Below are 19,674 nucleotides of genomic sequence, written 5' to 3'. Positions count from 1 at the left end.
CAAGGTATCTAAACCAAGATTATCGGAGTGTGCTCAGCTGTTGTAGGCTATTGTAATCCAAGTCTCATGTCAGGGTATATGGCTCAAGATGGCTGCAAAGCTGATAGCCGCTTTCTGCTAAAAGTCGGCCCCCAACGCTGTGGAAGCATGGCAGTAAAGTTGATCACTCTCCCCAAGCACCATGTTATCACTCAATACTTAACAACGGACACCCAATGATCAGATCAGACTCAATCTGGCTCAGCTGGGCTGAAGGCTGTATTTTTTTTTTTTTTTTCTGTTCAACTCGTCACCTTTCTTGTCTTCCCATTTCCACCTCCAGCCTTTCATCGTAAACCTGAATAGTTATTGATGGATTTGTACACTAATAAAATATAACATTCCCTTACGGACCTTCTTCTTTCTATTTTCTACCATTGCTAGAACTTCATATGGTTGGATCAATGCATGGCTGCTCTTTCAACTATGGTGCTAGGATCATTATGAATTAATTCCTTCCGAGTTAAAGGAATTAATGGGTTAAAGAGGACCAGATATTGCCTTCATGTTGTTTAGCACATGGACCTAGGGAGTGGTGTATATTTGGGAACCAGTGATGGAAGAGAGAAGAGTACAGTCTTGCATTCAAAATTTTTCCAAGGGCTTACTGATACTGGATTTTCTTTGGGATAGACTTCTGTCTTTTCACAAACACTCTGACTTAGGTTGAGATAATTTTATTTACTTTCAATGAAAAGAGTCCCTGCTCGTATAATTAATGAAACACTGGTGATGTTCACTGGTTGAACAGAAGTGTTTGGGATGTATCAGTCTTCAGGATGACGTGCTGTTTGGTGGGATACTGCAGTTATTCAGGCTGACAATGTCCCTGGTTTCCTGGAGTTTGTGTGTTTGTCCAAAGAGGCTAAAGTGATTTGGAAGAAAACAAAACATTGCAGGGAGTAGTAAATGAACAAAAAGAACAATTCTGAAACACAGAGATAAAGCTCTAGTTGGTTGTGTGGCCAGGGACTTTTCCTCTGAGGAGGGGGCATTAGCAATGGAGTCTCAATAACCAGAAGCATGCGGCATGGCCAGTTCTGAGTTCAGGAATACTCCGTACAAAGGAGTAGTGAATAAGAAGTGTTTAAGAGAAAGTGAGTTTGTCCTGTGTGGTCAAGGTGGTCATGGGTCTGGAGAATGCTGGCTTAGAGGAATGAAAGAGTGTGAAGACACTCTGTGTCAGACAATGTGTCAGGCTGTTTCAGACAGACAACCGAAATAATAATAATAATAATAATAATAATAATAATAATAATAATAAAAGCAAGCAGAGTAGCAGAAAACGTCGAGAGCTTTCTGGGGGCTAACTAACATGGCTAGAAATGGGGTGAAAGGGCAATAGCTCTGGACTTGGAAAGAAGTTGACAGAAAGAAAATGTCCATGGCTTACCGGTGTCACAAATGAGGAGAATACCAACTGAGCTGGGCCTCAGGTGGCAATTGTGCTGCACCAGGTCCTTTCCCATTGCTAAAGATAGACCCGGAACTTTACACGTGCTAGGAAGACGCCCTGCTGCAGAGTGTCACACTACCTGTGAAGTGAACTGAAAAACAAAACAAAACAACAACCACTACCACAACAGCAACTTCCCGATGCCGTCGATCTCGTCCTGTTGCCACATTCCCTCACCCCCCGCCTGGGGAATCATTACTTTATACTCAGTTTCCATGAACTCAGTTGTTTAAGAGTCTGTGTGAGGACAGGAGACACTTGTCTTTCTGTGCTTGGCTTGTGTCATTTAGCAGAATGTCTTCCAGGTTTGTCCCTGTAACACCTCCCTGAATTCTTTTCTTCCTTTCTTCTCTCTCTCTTTCTCTCTCTTTTCCTTCCTTCCTTCTCTCCTTCCTTCCTTTCTTATTTTAAAAACTAAGAACAGATTTTTTAAAAATGCAATATATTCTTATTATAATTCTTTCTCCCCCCCTCCCCAAGCACCCTTCATTCTAAAAGCTGAAAAGGTTTTATCATGCATGTGTGCCATGTTTCTTTATTTGTTCACCTTAGATAGATACTTAATGATTCTGTGACTTGGCTAGTAGGACAGGTGTGCAGACATGGACATACAGATAGGTCCTTGGCCAATGGTCTTCATATCCATTGACTGTACATTGAGAGGTGGTATTGCTGGATGACAGAAGTTCTATGCTCTGACTTTTCATGGAGTCTCCACAGTTGTCCATGATGGTTGTTTAGATTTTTCAACAAATTTTAAATGCCCCCTCTGGCACATGTTCCCTCATTGCCATGTCATCCTCAGCTCTCTTGGAAGTTAGTAACTTTTGTGGAGAGGTATTTCTTCAGTTTTTGCCCCTCAAAGCTGTGTGGAGAGCATGTTAACCCCAACTCCATCTTGAGAACCTTTTATTCTGTAGGTTGGAACTGAGACTTTCTGTCTTCAGGGCCTGCTGTAGCTGCTCGAGACTGCTGAGGCCACTGGCCGTGTGGCTGAGATGAACACCAGGATGTATAATGACCTAGTGACTGCTCTAGTCTGTGTTCTACTCCTGATGTACTTTGTAATGCCAACAGCAGGATACAGCGGCACACCTTAAAGAGGATGGGAACCTCCGAGTGCCTGGCTGGCTCCACCTGCCCTACATCGGGTACGTGATGGGAGGTTATAATGCTGAAAGCTTTCTCATCTCACTGAGAAAAAAAAAGTGAAATTTTAAGGAGAATGAGTTTGACATAATTCAAAGCCCGATGTCATCAAATCACAGCTATATTTTCCTTTCTGGGCCTGGAGTTTACATATATTATGATTTTGATCAAATGACTGATCTCATAAATGTGTTTTTCCTTCCCCCACCACAATGGCAGCCTTTCAATCACATTGTTTTCATAACAAGCTGTGTAACGTTGTTTGTAAGAATAATTACGATCAAGTAGACTCCAGAGCAAATTTTGAATGTGTTTCTGTGCTAAGTAAAATGGTGTTGTCTATGGACTTCAAAAGTACTAGGTGATTTCCTGGGTTGTCGTGCATTGTTTTAATTTGCAATTACTTCACAGGTGTTGGGGATGATATTCGAGTATATCTTTCCAATTTTAATACACTATTGGTAGATAAACAAGATTTCTTTATGCTTGGGATAGTTTGTCATTGCTGTGACCACCTGACTAGAAGCAACTTAAAGAAGAAAAGACTGATCTTGGCTGTCATGGTTGGAAGGTAGGAAAGGCCTGGCCACAGGAGTTAGTAGTAGTCTAAGTGGTAGGATTGTGAGGCTGCTTGCTTTCATTTCTGTGGACCCTGAATCAGAGGGTGAGGACAGGGAGTGAGGTCAGCCTATAAAAACCTTAAGACCCAGTTACCCACTTTTTTTCAGTTAGTTCCTCCATCCTAAAAGAACCACAACTTTCCCAAACATGGTCGCTATCTGGGGAGTAAATGCTGACCCTTATGAGCCTGAGGGAGACATTTCATATCCATAAAAGGACCAAGAAAGGATCAATGACACCCTCTATACTGGTTAAGATATGGGGCTATTGTCTATCATATTTTACATTTCACTAGGAAGTTTAAGAAACGTACTTTACTAAGAAGTTTATTTACTTACTTAGTCTATCAAATAGCCTACAAAGTTCATGATAGAGTCATGTTGGACTCTAGCCTAGGCAACTCATGAACACCTCAGAAGTGAAACGTGTTTGTTGAATCTATTTCTGAGCTACCATACTTTGCAATCCTAAAATGCTGTCTGTCTTAAGAGAAGGGTCCTGAGAAGTGCTTATGGATGAAAGGTGGAGACTTCTGCTATCTAATTGCTTCATTTTAAACCATGTGTTCTGCTTTCCCATTCCTGTTTTAGGATGTTTTATCAGCATCCTGCTCCCACTGATGGATGCTGACAGATGTGTAAGCCTATGGTGGCATTTTTGCTCCATGCCCACAGCCTCTGTCAATATGGCATTAAGCTTTTGCTTTACAAGTGTTTATGGTTAGTGTCTGAGTTACTTGTCTTATAGCTGTGATAAAATACCTTGATAAAAGCAATTTAAAGGGGAAGGGTCTAGTCCATCATGGTGGGGAGGTCTCAGTGACAGGAGTCTGAGACAGTTGGTCATACGGCATCTACAGTCAGGAAAAAGAACAGTGAAGGATCATGCTTGGTTAGTGTCCTCCTAGTTGGGCAATCTGAGGCCCAAGCCAGGGGGCTTCCCTTGGAGTGACTCTTCCCCCCTTTAACCTTTTAGGTTGGGTTTTTCTAACCTAATCAAGATGTTCCCTCAGTGATATGCCCAGAGGTTAACCTATTTTAAATAATCCTCAGAGCAAAGTCTGGAAATTTATCTCCTAGGCGATTGCAGATTCCCTTCAAGGCACCAATCAATGTTAACCCTGGTAGATAGACTTGGTCCTGCTGTTTGATGGGCCCACAAGTGATGTCTTCACAATGGTCCAGCCCCGTGGCTCATGATCTCTTGGCAGCTGGCCTCTTAGCTCAGCTCAGTTTTTACAGTAAAAACTGATTAGTGAATGTCATATTTTATATTCTTGTTGACTGATTAATAATAATTTGGTATATTTTCTCAGTTATAATCACCTTTTCAAGTATCTTTTCTTTACCATACAGACAACCTACTAAAATTGGCTGTATTACTACTCCCCTTTTATTGGTCAAGAACAATCTCATCTTCCTCTTTCTCCTCTCTCTCTTCCCCTATCTCCCTCTCCCTCCCTTCCTCCCTCCCTCCCTCCCTCCCTCCCTCCCTCCCTCCCTCCCTCCCTCCCTCTCTCCTTTCCCCCTCTGTTGCATCATAGTGTTTCCCATATGCTCACAGCAGCTGTTCAGCCTTTCTTTATCCAGAATCAGCTTCTTTTCAAAATACGTCCCCTAAACATGTTTTATGTTAATACAGGGAAAACTTATTTTGAGTTGACAACTTATAGGAATAATCAAACAGTTCCATTAAAGCTTCTTTTCTTAAAACTTACATTGTTTGCTTTCTCTGCCATGTGAAGTATATTAGTCCCTCTTTCTCCAGGATAATTATTCTTGCTCCTGTAACTTAGCTGCTAAAATAATAATAATAATAATAATAATAATAATAATAATAATAATGAAGAATGACAATGAGAGGAAGCAAACCATCTCAGTGTCTTATGAATAGGACCATTTAAAATCCCTGTGTTAAATTTCCTATGGAAAGTTTATCCTGATTGAATTCTGATTTCACTTAGTGTCTCTAACCACAAGTTTCATGATGATAAAATATTGATTTTCCTCCTTTGTTTTATTTCTGCATGAACTTAGAGAAACATCAGCAATGGTCTCAAGTCAATAGAGCTTCTTTTCAGTGTATGTTGTCTGTGAGTGAAGCAAGAGTAACAGGAGCCTGTGCACAGCTCACTTAAGGATTCCTCTCATCAGCTGAACATTGCCTGGATGAGCAATGCTGAGGTTGGGGATTTTTTGTGGCTTACAGATTAAGGTTTTCGTTTGTTTGGTTTTGTTTTTGTGTTTTCTATTTGTTTGAACTACAGTGAGGTTTTGAGTGGACATGGTAAAATCTTAATTTGCATCAGGGGGTGGAGAGATGGCTCAGCAATGAAGAACACCAGATGCCCTTGCAGAGGAACTGAGTTCAGTTTATGCTACTTACAACCAATGCCACTCTAATTCTGGTGGATCTGACACCCTTTTCTGGCATCTTCAGTTGCTGCATGCAAGTGGAACATTCACATACACACATACAATCATGGGTATACATAAAATAAAAACTAAAACATAGGAAATCCTAGTTTCCGTGCTTTTTCTTGTCTATAACAAATTTTTAGGGGGGAATTAAATAGACACACACACACTCATACTTTGGTTGTGTGACAAGTATTTTAACAATAATAATTTTCTGCATATCAAAAACTGATTTTTATATTTTACAGTCTCAGAAACACATTGAGGGATGAGAACTCATTCCTGAAGCAGTGTAGTGGGTTATAGAATATTCTATCATATTTTGATAGTAGAAGAGTGTAATTTTCCAAGTTTAAATCTGTTACCATGGAGTCCTCCACTGCAGTAAATTCTGCTCATCATATTCATTAGTAGCTGATTATATTGAAAAAATAATAATTCAAATTTACTTCGGAAAAATAAAGATACAAAGGAAAGTACATTTTATCTCTTCACTTCATTAATAATCCAATTTATAGTCTTAAAAACAGACTGATATTTTCTTCAAAGTAAAGCTGCCTGGCATTTCTACTTGTACAAAGTGTACTGTGAAGTCCATGTTTGTACTTCTGTGAACATAAGGCAGGAACTTCACCTTAAGAGAGAATTCCTTTTGAGATCTTGGTGGCATGGCTATTTAGGATGCACATGACCACTAATACTTCTTTGTGATATGCAGTGGGTCACAGCAGAATGCATGTCATGAGAGGGAGCCTTCTGTCTGGATCTCAGCCCAGCAAAGGTATTATTGTTTCTGATTGTGCTTAATGAATAATGTTTGTTAGAATTAGTCTTTCCCACGTAGTGTGGCTTCTCTGAGATTGTGTTGTTTGAAGCATGTAGGGAGGAACTTATGCCCCTTCCTTTGAAAGATCATTGGCAAGGAAGATAGACAAGGAATGAACTATTTAAGTCAATGCAAGCTTTTATTTTTGGGAAAAACCTGCAAGTGCAGGTGTCTTGCGAGAATGAGGGCCCTCTTCTGTCTGTTTACCAGTTGGATAGTTCAAGGAAGGAAGCAGGCTGAAGAGGCTGAAGAGTTGCCTTTGTGGCCTGAAATTGTACCTTGCTGGAAACAACCCTCCAAAATAACTGGTCAGTGAAAGAATGTCAGGTGATTCAGAGTCTTCTGGCCTGCTATGATCAAGGGTCTGTAGGGAGGAGGCAGGCATCTGGAAAAACACTTTAGCCTTGTGATGTCAATTACTATGATTTTTGGGAAACTGCAGAAGTTTTCAAAATGGTCAGGCCTATCATAGCAATACCCAACTCCTGGTACCAACTTCTGTCTTAGTTAGGGTTTCATTGCTGTGAACAGACACTATGACCAAGGCAACTCTCATAAAGGACAACATTTTACTGGGGCTGGCTTACAGGTTCAGAGATTCACTCTGTTATCATCATGGCAGAAAGCATAGCAGTGTGCTGGCAGACACGGTGCTGAAGGAGAGTTCTACATCTTGATCTGAAGACAACCCGGAGTACCGGCTTCTGCAGGCAGCCAGCAGGAGGGTCCCTTCCACAGTGGGTGGAGCTTGAGCACTAAGAGTCCACAAAGTCTGCTTACACAGTGACACACTTTCTCCAACAAGGCCACAACGATTCCAATAAGGCTATACCTCCTAATAGTGCCACTTTCCATGGGCCAAGCGTATTCAAACCACCACAGCGGTATAGCCACGGCAAACATGGTTCAGTGTGATTTGGAATTCCTAGATGTATATTAATGACATCTGGTACCAAGTCTGGGAGAAACAAATACATCAGCAAAGCCAGTGAGTGGTATTTAATAGTGTTTTACTTTTGTTTCCATCTTGAATTCTGAGAAAAATATATTTGCCTAGGTCAAATCTCAGCTTACTTTGATAATTCCTTGTCATTGTATGTGAGAGATTTCTCATTCTCTTCTTTGGTAAGTTCAGTGCTTTAGGGCAAGTTGGAGCAGGATTTTGGTGTCTTTATGAGTTTTCATGGGTTACACTGGCGAGCCGTCAGAAGACTCAGTAAAATAACTGGCAGGAAAAATAAGGATTTTTCAGGGAGATTAGTGGCCACTTTGATTCTTTTCCACACTATGCCTCTGGTCTTAATAAAAATCAAATGGAAACATCAAGCAGAGATGTAGCTTTGGCACTGGCAGCCTTGTGCTGAGGCCAGTACTGCTACTGTAGATCAAATGCTTCACTTCTTTAATGATTGACAAATTCATCCATTGATTCATTTAAGAAGCCCTTCTACAATGTTCTAGGCATGGGCACCATGAAAAAGGAAAACAACCTGTAACTGTCAGTTAGCATCAATTTCTTAGTAGAAGGAAGGGATGAGGTAGTCCCCAGAGTAAAGGTATGGAGCAAGCTGAGCACAGTAGTGTGTCAATGGGGTGGCTGGTGTCCCCAAACAGGGAGGATTTTGGTGGAACAATAGTAGTTTCCTGTGTTGACTGAGCAGGAAAGTGAATTCAAATAGAGAAAAGAGAAAAATGTATAAAAGCAGGAAACAGCCCAATGTGCTCACGTACAGTTCCTGGCTTGAGGTGTCTGGAGTGTGAGGCACGGGGTCAGGGGTCTGTACTGCCGTGGGAGACAACCCTGGAGAAAGAGGAAAGGCTAGCCACCCCAAGCACCACACCCACTGCATTTTGCTCTAAGTGGTTTGAAAATTTGGAACCAACGAAGGATATGAAAGCAGACAGCGATGTGATCATGTTATGTTTCTGAAAGATCACTTGAACAGGAATGGGGGAGCATGGATGGGCAGGTCTCAGTAGGAGGCAAGGGGACAATATGGAATGAAAATGAAGTGGCCCTGGGAAACATTGAAGCTACCCCACATCTGCCTTTGCAAGCTGCTCCATGTTTGTCTCCAGGCTGGTGAAGAGGATGGTAGGCAGAAGCCTGAGTCAGAGTTGGGGTGGTGCTTGGAGCAGGCACATTTCTGTGCAAAACAAAACTGAAAAGATTGAATTGAATTATTAACACCATTTGCACAGTCCAGTCAAGCCTAGCTTTTTCATGCACCTTCCCCCCCCCCCCCCCCCCAGAAAATCTTAGCATAAAAACAATGTCTGAATGCACGGAAGATAATGAATAATTAGAAGAACATGGTATTAATTCGAGTAATTAAGTTGGTGAGTTCGAAAGGTCTCAGCGTACTGTAAAGCCGAGTACCTACATTAATTAGATGCCGCTGTTGTTCTCCATATGCTAACAGAGTAGAGGTATTGGCCACAGTTAGCACAAAGTGCAGATTTATTTGTTCTGTTCCATAGCAATGAAACCCAAATCTGAACATAAAGGCTCCCATGCAAAGCTTGAGTCCAGTCACTAATGTGGCTTATATACCACCTCTGTATGAAGAACAGCCCCCTAGTATCCTCCAAAGTTACTTGATAGTTTTTTAAAGCAATTTGACCAATATTAGAGCCTTCTCTTTCTTGAAGACAGCCTAAGAGTAAACAAGAACCATCCCTGGCCTTCCAGGGCCTCTCTCCAAGGGAGGAAATAACAGGGTAGGGAATGTGTTCAGGTTCAGTAGCTAAAGGAAAGGCAATGGAATGGACCCGTGTAAACGGTTTCCAGATCGTGGGTAGTAGGGAGAAAGCTGCATCTAGGCCTGAACAAAAGCAGAGATTAGCTAAAGCAAGTAAGTTTCCCTTTTGGAACAGAGGGAAACACATGCCAGGACTGAGACTCAAGTCACCAAAAGGGTGAGAGGACTGCGTGAGAGGCCAGACAGATCCAGTTGGACTGAACATGTAGGAGCCATCTTTGCAAGACTGGGATGCTGATCAGTGTTGAGGCCAAGGACAAGGACAAGGGTGACAGTTTGTCTTGTGTAACTGGGAGAGGGACATACACTAGCTGGAAGCCTTCTTATATTTAATGAGAAATTCACTGCTTTATAACACACATATGGTATAAGTTATGTACCCCTATAGTTTACTCATGTAACCCTAGAACCTCATACATGCTAGGGCATGTTGAGTGAGTCTCAATAAGTTGCCAAAGCTGGCCTTGAACTCACTCTACATAGCCTATGCAGGCCTTGAATTACTGCTTCTGCCACAGTCTCCAGAGAACCTCAGTTCACAGCTTGTACCAAAGTTGACTCTTGGCTTATGTTTTCATGTATTTGTTTTTACACAGGTGATTAAGAAAATTTCTTAACTTCTTAATTAAAGAGAAAATAAACACAGAGGTTGACAGAGTGTGGCCACTTTACTGAGAACATCTCAGGGTGGTGCCTTGGAGACATGATCAAACATTTGAGCAAACTCTCTGGTTAGAGATTTTAAAATTTGAGACCAGAAGAAGTGGAGAGGAAGGAGGAAGAGAGGGAGGGAGGGAGGGAGAGAGAGAGAGAGAGAGAGAGAGAGAGAGAGAGAGAGAGAGAGAGAGATCCATTATTATACTGGGCATATAATGGGAGATAATTGAGTTCTATAAAGTCTGATGAGACGGAGCTGATCATACACAGATCAATGTCTCAGTCAGGGTTTCTATTCCTGCACAAACATCATGACCAAGAAGCAAGTTGGGGGGAGGGGGAAAGGATTTATTCAGCTTACACTTCCATATTGCTGTTCATCACCAAAGGAAGTCGGGACTAGAATTCAAGCAGGTCAGGAAGCAAGGGCTGATGCAGAGGCTTTGGAGAGATGTTACTCATTGGCTTGCTTCCCCTGGCTTGCTCAGGCTGCTTTCTTATAGAACCCAGAATTACCAGCCCAGAGATGGCCCCACCCACAATGGGCCCTCCCACCCTTGATAACTGATTGAGAAAATGCCTTGCAGCTGGATCTGATAGAAGCATTTCCTCAAGGAAGGCTCCTTTCTCTGTGATAATTCCAGCTTGTGTCAAGTTGACACAAAATCAGTCAGTACAATCAATATTGATGCTTAACACAGAAAATTCTATAAAAAAAAGACATCATATTAAAACTCAGAAGGGCCAAGGTGCAGGAGATCAGAGAATGTATACTCAAGAGGGAAGCTGTGAGTCCACTTCATGCATTGTGATGCTGACACCAATCACTTGGAAAACTGAAGCTTCTAGTTATTGTTAGCTAATAAGACTTGACTTTCCCATTAGAGTGTATGTCCTTGCAAATCTTTACTTATTTTTAAGGGCCTGTAGCATCATGCTTAGTATCACAGTTCTCAATGATAAGAGCCAATGAGGGTCAACACTGGTTTTAGAATTTTGATTTTCTGATATTTATCCATAAATGGCCCATGACGAATGGCAGGAGGTTCTTTTTTTATAGATATTTAGTGTATCTAGTGTTTTTGAAAATACTCTGAAGGGATTGGCAACCTATAGGAAGAACAACAACAGCAACCAACCAGATTCTGGAGAGCTCCCAGGAAGTAAACCACCAACCAAAGAGTTGGTGGAGCATGGAGTGACCCATGGTTCCAGCCACATATGTAGCAGAGGATGGCCTTGTCAGTGGGAGGAGAGGTCTTTGATCCTGTGAAGTCTCGATGCTCCAGTGTAGGAGAATGCTAGGGTGGGGAGGCAAGAGTGGGTAGGTAGGTAGAGGAGTACCCTCATAGAGAGAGGGGAGGGGGATGGCATAGGGGGTTTCTGAAGGGGAAACCAGGAAAGGGGATAACATTTGAAATGTAAATAAAGAAAATATCCAAGAAAAAAATATTCTATTTTTTTATTTTAATAGACTTGATGTTTTTCTTCTGCCTAAGATATGGACTTAGACAAAGTCTCTACTAATGCTTTCACATTTTTATGTTTCAATAACTGTACTATAATTTAAACTTGAGTTTAATCATTTTAATAATAAGTATTTCATGCTCACTGTAGCAACATCACAAGAAAAATACTATAAGTATAAAATAATGCAACATTTTCTTTCCTGGCAGTCATAAAATTATTATGTGACCTTCCAACTTTGATGTATTAATTTACATATGGACATGTCTAAATAGTTACCCAAATTTGTTTTGTAAGATAGATAATTCTGTATGTGGTTCAGTGAAATAATTATTTTTGTCTCTGAATGATTTTTATCATGGGTTCCTTCCAAACATTTGTGACTGTATCTTAATCTTTGGATGCCTGAGCAGTTTTCTAGAAGAATGTATAAAATATAAACAATAAAACCATATTGATGGAGCTTCAGGTTGGGTCTGGTTCAGGCTAATTACCTACTGCACTGGAATGCGCAAGCTTGGTCACGTGGTTCACAAACCAGTGCTTTGGTTGTTGAACCACAAGCAATGGAGCAAGAAAAAGGCAGGTACTTTAGCACTCACGGGGAAGAAGGGATGCTGGAAGAATTGTTTCAGAGAAGGAAACAAAACAACTAAGACATTTCCAAGGATGTTTGTACCATTCACAGAAATGCAAATACAGAAAACTGCAAAAATAAAAACCAGAAAATAAAAAGCTCAAAATACCAACTTTTGCCCATTGTAATGACAAAATATAAATGGTTTCCTAACCTCCTGAGGTGGCAGGGTTGTAAAAAAAATGGCCTATTTTTTTTTTTTTTTTGGTGAAGTTTTAAAGTTTTCAGAAATAATTTGTCAATATTAAATAAAATTAAATGCACACAACCTCCTTCATAGCCTTCGTCCTGGAAATTGAAATGGACTCTTTTGAGACAGAGTACAAAAAGTACCTGTGAAGGGGCAATAGAATGAATATGTTCTCAAATACTTAGGCTAATACAGGAAAAAAATAAATGCAAGTAGCAGTTGTGGGCAACTTGGAAGGGAGCAAGGTGGATTGCCCCAGATAGTAACATTGGTCCTATTCTGCAATACTCTGACATGACAGTTAATATTTCTTAAAAATTATAAACATATATGCATTTGCTCATTGCACACACACATCTGTGCCTATGTGAGGACATGTTCATGGAGGTCACGAAGACTTGCTGGAGTCAGTTCTCTCCTTCCACCCTGTCAATCCTGGGGATCCAACTCACTCAGGTCATCAGGTTTGGTTGCAGGTGTCTACCATTAAGCCATTTCAGAGGCCTACTGTTTTCCTTTTAAAGAAATACTCCGATATACACCAGTGTCTGCTTCAAGTCTGTTCAAAATGCAAACAAGAGGACATCAACTTTTTAACTCAACTAATAAAGTTCATCCCAGGCAAGGAGCTGGTGAACCAGGCTGCGTAGCAGATAGACGTGTTGACACCAGGTCTCTTGTCAGGGTTGGGAAATACCTAGGTCTGCACACTCAAAGTCAGCCTGTGGCATTGAATTGATTTATCACCTAATTGAAATGTCTCTTCATACCTCAGGACAGGCCTGCTGTTAGGCGGACTAGCAAAACAGGATGGGATGGGCCCTGGAGCACTGCGAGTCCTTGGGAAAGTTAGGATAGGGGATGGAATGTACCCTAGGGTTGAGGTGGCTCTTGGGGTCTACTGAGCAAAGAGGATGACCTCAGTGAGTGGAGAGGTGTGGCCTCCCAGGTCTTAGATTCAGGTGGGCTCACAAATCTGAGCACCGGAGCAGGTACTCTGACTGTGGGTGCTGGGTGTGTGTCATCATCTGGGTGAACATCAGTGTCTGATTGATCCCTCTGACTCTGACTCAGAACAGGAAACATACTGGCATGAGGTCTCCTGTGGAGGCAGGGGAGTCATGAATTAATACAGACCACTGCACTAGTTGCCTAGGAGTGTTACAATAGGCTAGCCCAAAGTGGGCAGCTTAAAACTATGCACTCTGTCCCACAGTACTTCTGAAGTCTGGAAATCTAAGCTTGAAATGTGAGCAGGGCAGTGTTCTCTCCTAGCTTCTGACAGAGGCCAGTTTCCATCTTTATGACTGGGGCTTCATCCCTCATTCCTCAGATCCACGTTTTTGTTTATATGTGTTTTCCATATTGTGTGATTTTTTTTTTTTAACTCAAAGGTACTGGTGGTTTGGGTCAAGGTTCACCCCACCATTGTTAAGATTACATCTCACCCCACATCCTAATTACATGTGTAAAAAAATTCCTTGTTTCCTGATAAAGCAACAGGTACCAAAGGGCAGGACTCCCACGGGGTACAGCTCAGCCCACTTGCCATGCCAAGCTGGGTTCATGCTGGAAACCTTGCTTGGGAGTGCTAGGAAGAGTTGAGAAATGTTCCAGAAAGCCACATTTCTCTAGATTAGGGCCAGAGGGGAGGGTACCAACTACTCAGCACAATGCCGCACTCTGTGGACAAGCAGGGGAGAGCATTGCAGGGCCACAGCCAGCAGCTTGCTTGTGTTCTATATTTAAAAGGAACATCTTCTCTAGGAGTGGACAGATAAAAACTCGGTACAGACAGTACTTTTAGAGAATATAAAAGCAATGACTAAGGACAAAACCTCAAAACACAACATTGATTTAAAGGTGGAAGTGACTCAGGGAGCTTGGAAATGGAGCCGCAAGGGCACTCAGTCTTTGCCCTCTTGGTGCTGGTCCCTCACCAAATCCTTAGAAAAGAGAAGCTCTGCCCTAAGCATGAGAGGCCAGAAGTGCCTTTTCATTGTTGAAAAAAAAAAAAAATACATCTTAAGGATGTGTTGCCACACACTTTGAATCCCAGCACTCAAAAGACAAGGGTAGGTGGATCTCTGGGAGTTTGAGATCAACCAGGGCTACACAGGGATAGCCTGAACAATCTATCAAAAAAAAAAAAAAAAAAAAAAAAAAAAAAAAAAAAAAACCAAAACCAAAACAAAAAAACAAAAAAACAAAATAAAACAGATGTCTGAATGCTTTATGAGTATACATGAATCTCTACCTGTACCTAACCTATAGCTGTATGTTTATCCAAAATTGTGTGTACATCTGCATCATCAGCATCATGGTGTGTGTGTGTCTGTCTGTCTGTCTGTCTGTCTGTGTATCCTTTCTTTTGAGACAGAGTTTCTCAGTGATTTGGCCACACTGGCTGGCCAGTGACTTCCAGGGCTCCGTCTGTTTTTACCTCCCCAGTGCTGGGATTATAGGTGTGTAGTGTTGTGTTGGGCTTTTATGTTGGTGTTGGGATTGATCCAGATCCTCATGATGATACAGAAAGCACTTTCTTGCTGAGCTGTGCCTCTAGTCCTTTCTGTGTGCACCTTATCTATCCATCTGAATTCACCTGACTACCTCTATGTCCACATCATTCACCATGTCTGCTTTTATATCTGCGTCTCAGTCTCATTGCATTGTAGTTCCAGGTATCAATAACCAAACTTTCTTTATCCTTTAAAGTTATTCTATAGCATCTTTATCAGCTGATACATTTGATATGTATCCCAGAACTGGTACTTTCCCCAACTTCTAAACCTGCTTCTATAAGCCCAGATATAAAGCATGTGATCCAACGTCCACCCAAGCTCCTTCATTATCATGTTTTCACAGACTGCTTCTCTCTGAAAACATGACACATGCCTTACAAAATTAGTGACATTATTCTTGAAGAAATAGAAGGGAGACAGTAAGTAGTCATAGAAAGACACACACACACACACACACACACACACACACATACACATGCTCACACACACACACACACACACACACACACACACACACATGCACACACATACACAGAGAACTTGATTTTGGATCCAAAGTCAGGGCAATCCCAGCAGCAAGACTTACTGAGGCATGATAGTCACACTAAGGCCAACAATGCCTATAATAATGGTGGCCCTTGCTATTTCATTGAGCACCTTGTGTATTGAGCACTTGCATATTATTTACTGTACTTGAAAGATCACTGCAGAAATGGTGGTCTCATCTCCCACCTGACATCGATGTGGAGACTTTGTGTCACGCTCACATTTGTATGTCCCATTGAAATAGGGCCTATAAATCCAACTGAGACACTGCCACTCTAGAATCAAGGACTAGAATTTGGACAAAGAAGTATGAGAAAGACTCTGTGGTTGATATCAAAGGTAAGGGAGTAGGAACGGGGCACCTGAGAAGCTCAGTGAGGAGCAAACACAGGAACTGCTAGTGTAACACTGTAAGTGATGACTACAGATGTGTCAATGGCTGGCTATTATATATGTGTACATCCAGCAGGGCATCTGGAAGAGCACAGAGTTCACAGACTTAGAACAGAGGATTGCCTACAAGGGTACTGAAGGGATTTACACATTAGGAGGCCCTGTGTGATCTGTAGACATGCATAAGCTTAGTGGGAACTGACCCTGAGTTTGTGGTGTGAGGATTCCATTGCTGAGGCTCAATCATAAATAATGCATGCTCTTAAAACTTATGCTGTTTTCCTCAACCTGGGATGTTACACACATCCTTTGTACAGGCTTCCTCTATACTCATATCTGGTATTTTGCAGAGGGGTAGACTGAATCTCACCTGTCTTGTATCCTCTGTGATAGACTTACCTATTCATTCACAGTCCTATCTCTTAGGCTGTCCTAAGACATATATAGAGACAGATTCTGATGATATAGAAAATTCATTTAGGTGTTCATAAACTCATCTGCATTAGCTCCCCAATCTCTTGCCCATTGGATGCCTAGATGATTGCTATCTTTTTTGTGGTGATAATTCCTCTTATGCCTTGTACTTTTCGAGACCCACATGAATGAAAAAGCAGGAAACTAACACACCAACTAAACATGAATTCCCAGTAGTAGTCTTTTGGGTCTTGGTTTCTGTCCCATGGTCCTGGCTGTTACATTCTGTTCTCCTGTTCACGACCCTCTTTGAGGCCCCTACATTTGGGTTAGCTTGTCTTTCATTCATATTTCTGGATAAGTTTATAAAGCGTTGCCACACAGTTTTCCAACCTAGGAAGAGAAGCATTTAGAATTAAGAGCCATTGTCGAACTTGTGAGATGTCTCTGCAGTCTAGCAGTAGGAAGCACTTTTGATTTCCCAGGGAAGGGAGTAAGGACTGTGGTTTTCTTGGTGGACAAACTCATATGATCTAGTTCCATCCAGCCTCTTGCCCCATTGTATTCCTGGATAATGTGCTCTATTTTTGTAATGATAATTCCTCTTGTAGCTTTATTTATTTATTTATTTATTTATTTATTTATTTTTGAGTTCTTTTTTTTTTAATTTTTATTTTGCATACTTTTAATTTCAGAACAAAATAAAACAAACAAAAAGACCACAATACACAACACCCAACCCTGCTATTCTGTGGGAGGGGATCTTCCTGCCTTAAGGCACAAGGACAGGATAGAGGAGATTCTTGTAGACATGAGCCAGGTGGGTCAGGGCCAGTCAAGGCTGCTGGAGGAGCCACAGGGATACTATACAGAGGGCAGGGGTTCCTGGGAGCCTTTAATCCACTTCTTCCATGCGAGAGGCATCCTCATCACCTTCCAGTGGGGGGATCTCATCAGGGACAGCAGCACTGGGCTCTTCCGCAGTGACCTCATCTTCATCAATGCCCAGGCCTAGCTTAATCATGCGGTAGATGCGGTTGGAGTGGGTTTGGGGATCCTCAAGTGAGAAACCAGAGGACAGCAGAGCAGTTTCAAACAGCAACACCACCAGGTCCTTGACAGGTTTGTCGTTTTTGTCTGCCTCAGCCTTCTGCCGCAGGGTCTCCACAATGGGGTGGTCAGGGTTGATCTCTAGGTGCTTTTTGGCCATCATGTAGCCCATTGTAGAGTTGTCTCGCAGTGCCTGGGCCTTCATGATCCGTTCCATGTTAGCTGTCCAGCCATAGGTGCTTGTCACAATGCAGCAGGGGGAAGACACAAGCCGATTGGAGATTGTCACTTTTTCAACCTTCTTGTCCAAGATCTCCTTCATGAGCTTGCAGAGATTCTCAAACTTTGCCTTGCTCTCCTCCATTTTCTTCTTCTCCTCCTCATCCTCTGGCAGCTCCAGGCCCTCCTTAGTCACTGAGACCAGGCTCTTTCCATCAAACTCCTTGAGCTGCTGCACGCAGTACTCATCAATGGGCTCTGTCATGTACACCACCTCGAAGCCCCGCTTCCGCACACGCTCCACAAAGGCAGAGTTAGCCACCTGCTCTTTGCTCTCACCAGTGATATAGTAGATGGACTTCTGTGTCTCCTTCATGCGAGACACATACTCTGACAGGGACGTCATCTCATCTCCAGACTGAGAGGTGTGATAGCGAAGGAGCTCGGAGAGGCGGCGACGGTTAGTGGAATCCTCATGGATTCCAAGCTTTAGATTCTTGGAGAACACCTCATAAAACTTCTTGTAGTTCTCTTTGTCTTCAGCCAACTCAGAGAAGAGCTCCAGGCACTTCTTCACAATGTTTTTGAGGATGACTTTCAGGATCTTGCTCTGCTGGAGCATTTCTCGGGAGATGTTCAGAGGCAGGTCCTCAGAGTCAACCACACCACGGATAAAGTTGAGGTACTCAGGGATCAGCTCATCACAGCTGTCCATGATGAACACACGGCGAACATACAATTTGATGTTGTTCTTCTTCTTCTTGTTCTCAAAAAGGTCAAAGGGAGCTCGCCGGGGAATGAAGAGTAATGCCCTGAATTCCAACTGACCTTCTACAGAGAAATGCTTGACTGCCAAGTGGTCTTCCCAATCATTGGTGAGGCTCTTATAGAATTCACCATATTCCTCCTGAGTGATGTCATCCGGATTTCTGGTCCAGATAGGCTTCGTCTTATTCAGCTCTTCCTGGTCAATGTACTTCTCCTTGATCTTCTTTGTTTTCTTTTTCTTATCTTTGCCGCGGTCGTCCTCCTCATCAGATCCCACATCTTCAATCTTGGGCTTTTCCTCATCATCCTTGTCTTCCTCCTCCTTCTCACCTTTCTCTTCCTCGGCCTCATCATCACTGATCTCCTTCTCTCGTTCCTTCTCCAAGTAGAGCGTGATGGGATAGCCTATGAACTGGGAGTGTTTCTTCACCACTTCCTTGACCCTCCTCTCCTCTAAATACTCTGTCTGGTCTTCTTTGAGGTGAAGAATCACTTTGGTACCCTGGCCAATGGGCTCACCATGGTCTGCACGGACAGTGAAGGAGCCACCGGCAGAAGACTCCCAGGCATACTGCTCGTCGTCGTTGTGCTTGGTGATCACAACCACTTTCTCTGCCACAAGATAGGCAGAGTAGAAGCCGACACCAAACTGCCCAATCATGGAGATGTCTGCACCAGCCTGGAGAGCCTCCATGAACGCCTTTGTGCCAGACTTAGCAATGGTTCCCAAGTTATTAATGAGGTCAGCCTTGGTCATGCCAATGACTGTGTTCACCAAGATCAGCATGCGCTCCTGAGGGTTGGGGATGATGTCAATTTTCAGCTCTTTCCCGCTGTCCAACTTGGAAGGGTCCGTTAGGCTCTCATACCGAATCTTGTCCAGGGCATCAGAAGCATTAGAGATCAACTCCCGGAGGAAAATCTCCTTGTTTGAGTAGAAGGTATTGATGATGAGAGACATGAGCTGGGCAATTTCTGCCTGAAAGGCAAAGGTCTCCACCTCTTCCTCTCCATGGTGCACTTCCTCAGGCATCTTGACGGGAAAGCCAAGTAGTAGTACAGAGCAGGGTGGTGGGCCCGGACCAGGTCCGACTCGCACGGCAAGCCTAGGCTGCGCGGGGGTGACTCTATTTTTGAGTTCTAAACCAGCAGATTCTAATATAGAAAGTTAGATAAGGAAGGAAGAAGTTTCTATGATTTAAATTTTACTATCAAAAGTAAAATTTACAATCTAAAATATTTTCCTCAGTTTCTATGTAACTTTCTATGGCCATGGGGCCTTCAGATAACCAGTGCAGGAGCACTAGGGTGGTGCAAGGTCATCTTGGTGTTTACTCCCTGACAGCTTGAGTTGGGGGGGGGGTGGGCCATTGTAACAGACACTGCACATTATCCTGCCTTGAAGCATTTAGGAGTAAAAGCTTGAGAGCTGCCAAAGCCACAGTGATTTCTATAGTAAGAGTAAGAGGTGTTTGGAGTAGATTTAATGTCAGCAATAACACAAATCTCTCCCACAGCACCAGTGAGGAGAGCTAGCTGAT

At 42.5% G+C, this 19,674-nt stretch overlaps 1 pseudogene; it reads right to left on the bottom strand.

Moving 5' to 3' along the window:
- Positions 1-16,949: 16,949 nt before the first annotated feature.
- LOC117721709 (heat shock protein HSP 90-beta pseudogene) lies at positions 16,950-19,257 on the bottom strand (annotated as a pseudogene).
- Positions 19,258-19,674: the final 417 nt, after the last annotated feature.

Source organism: Arvicanthis niloticus, chromosome 16 (genome assembly GCF_011762505.2).
Source record: "Arvicanthis niloticus isolate mArvNil1 chromosome 16, mArvNil1.pat.X, whole genome shotgun sequence".
In the NCBI taxonomy this organism is placed as follows: domain Eukaryota; kingdom Metazoa; phylum Chordata; class Mammalia; order Rodentia; family Muridae; genus Arvicanthis; species Arvicanthis niloticus.
The sequence above is the reverse complement of the archived record's forward strand: the minus strand, read 5'-3'. Positions and strand labels throughout refer to the sequence as shown.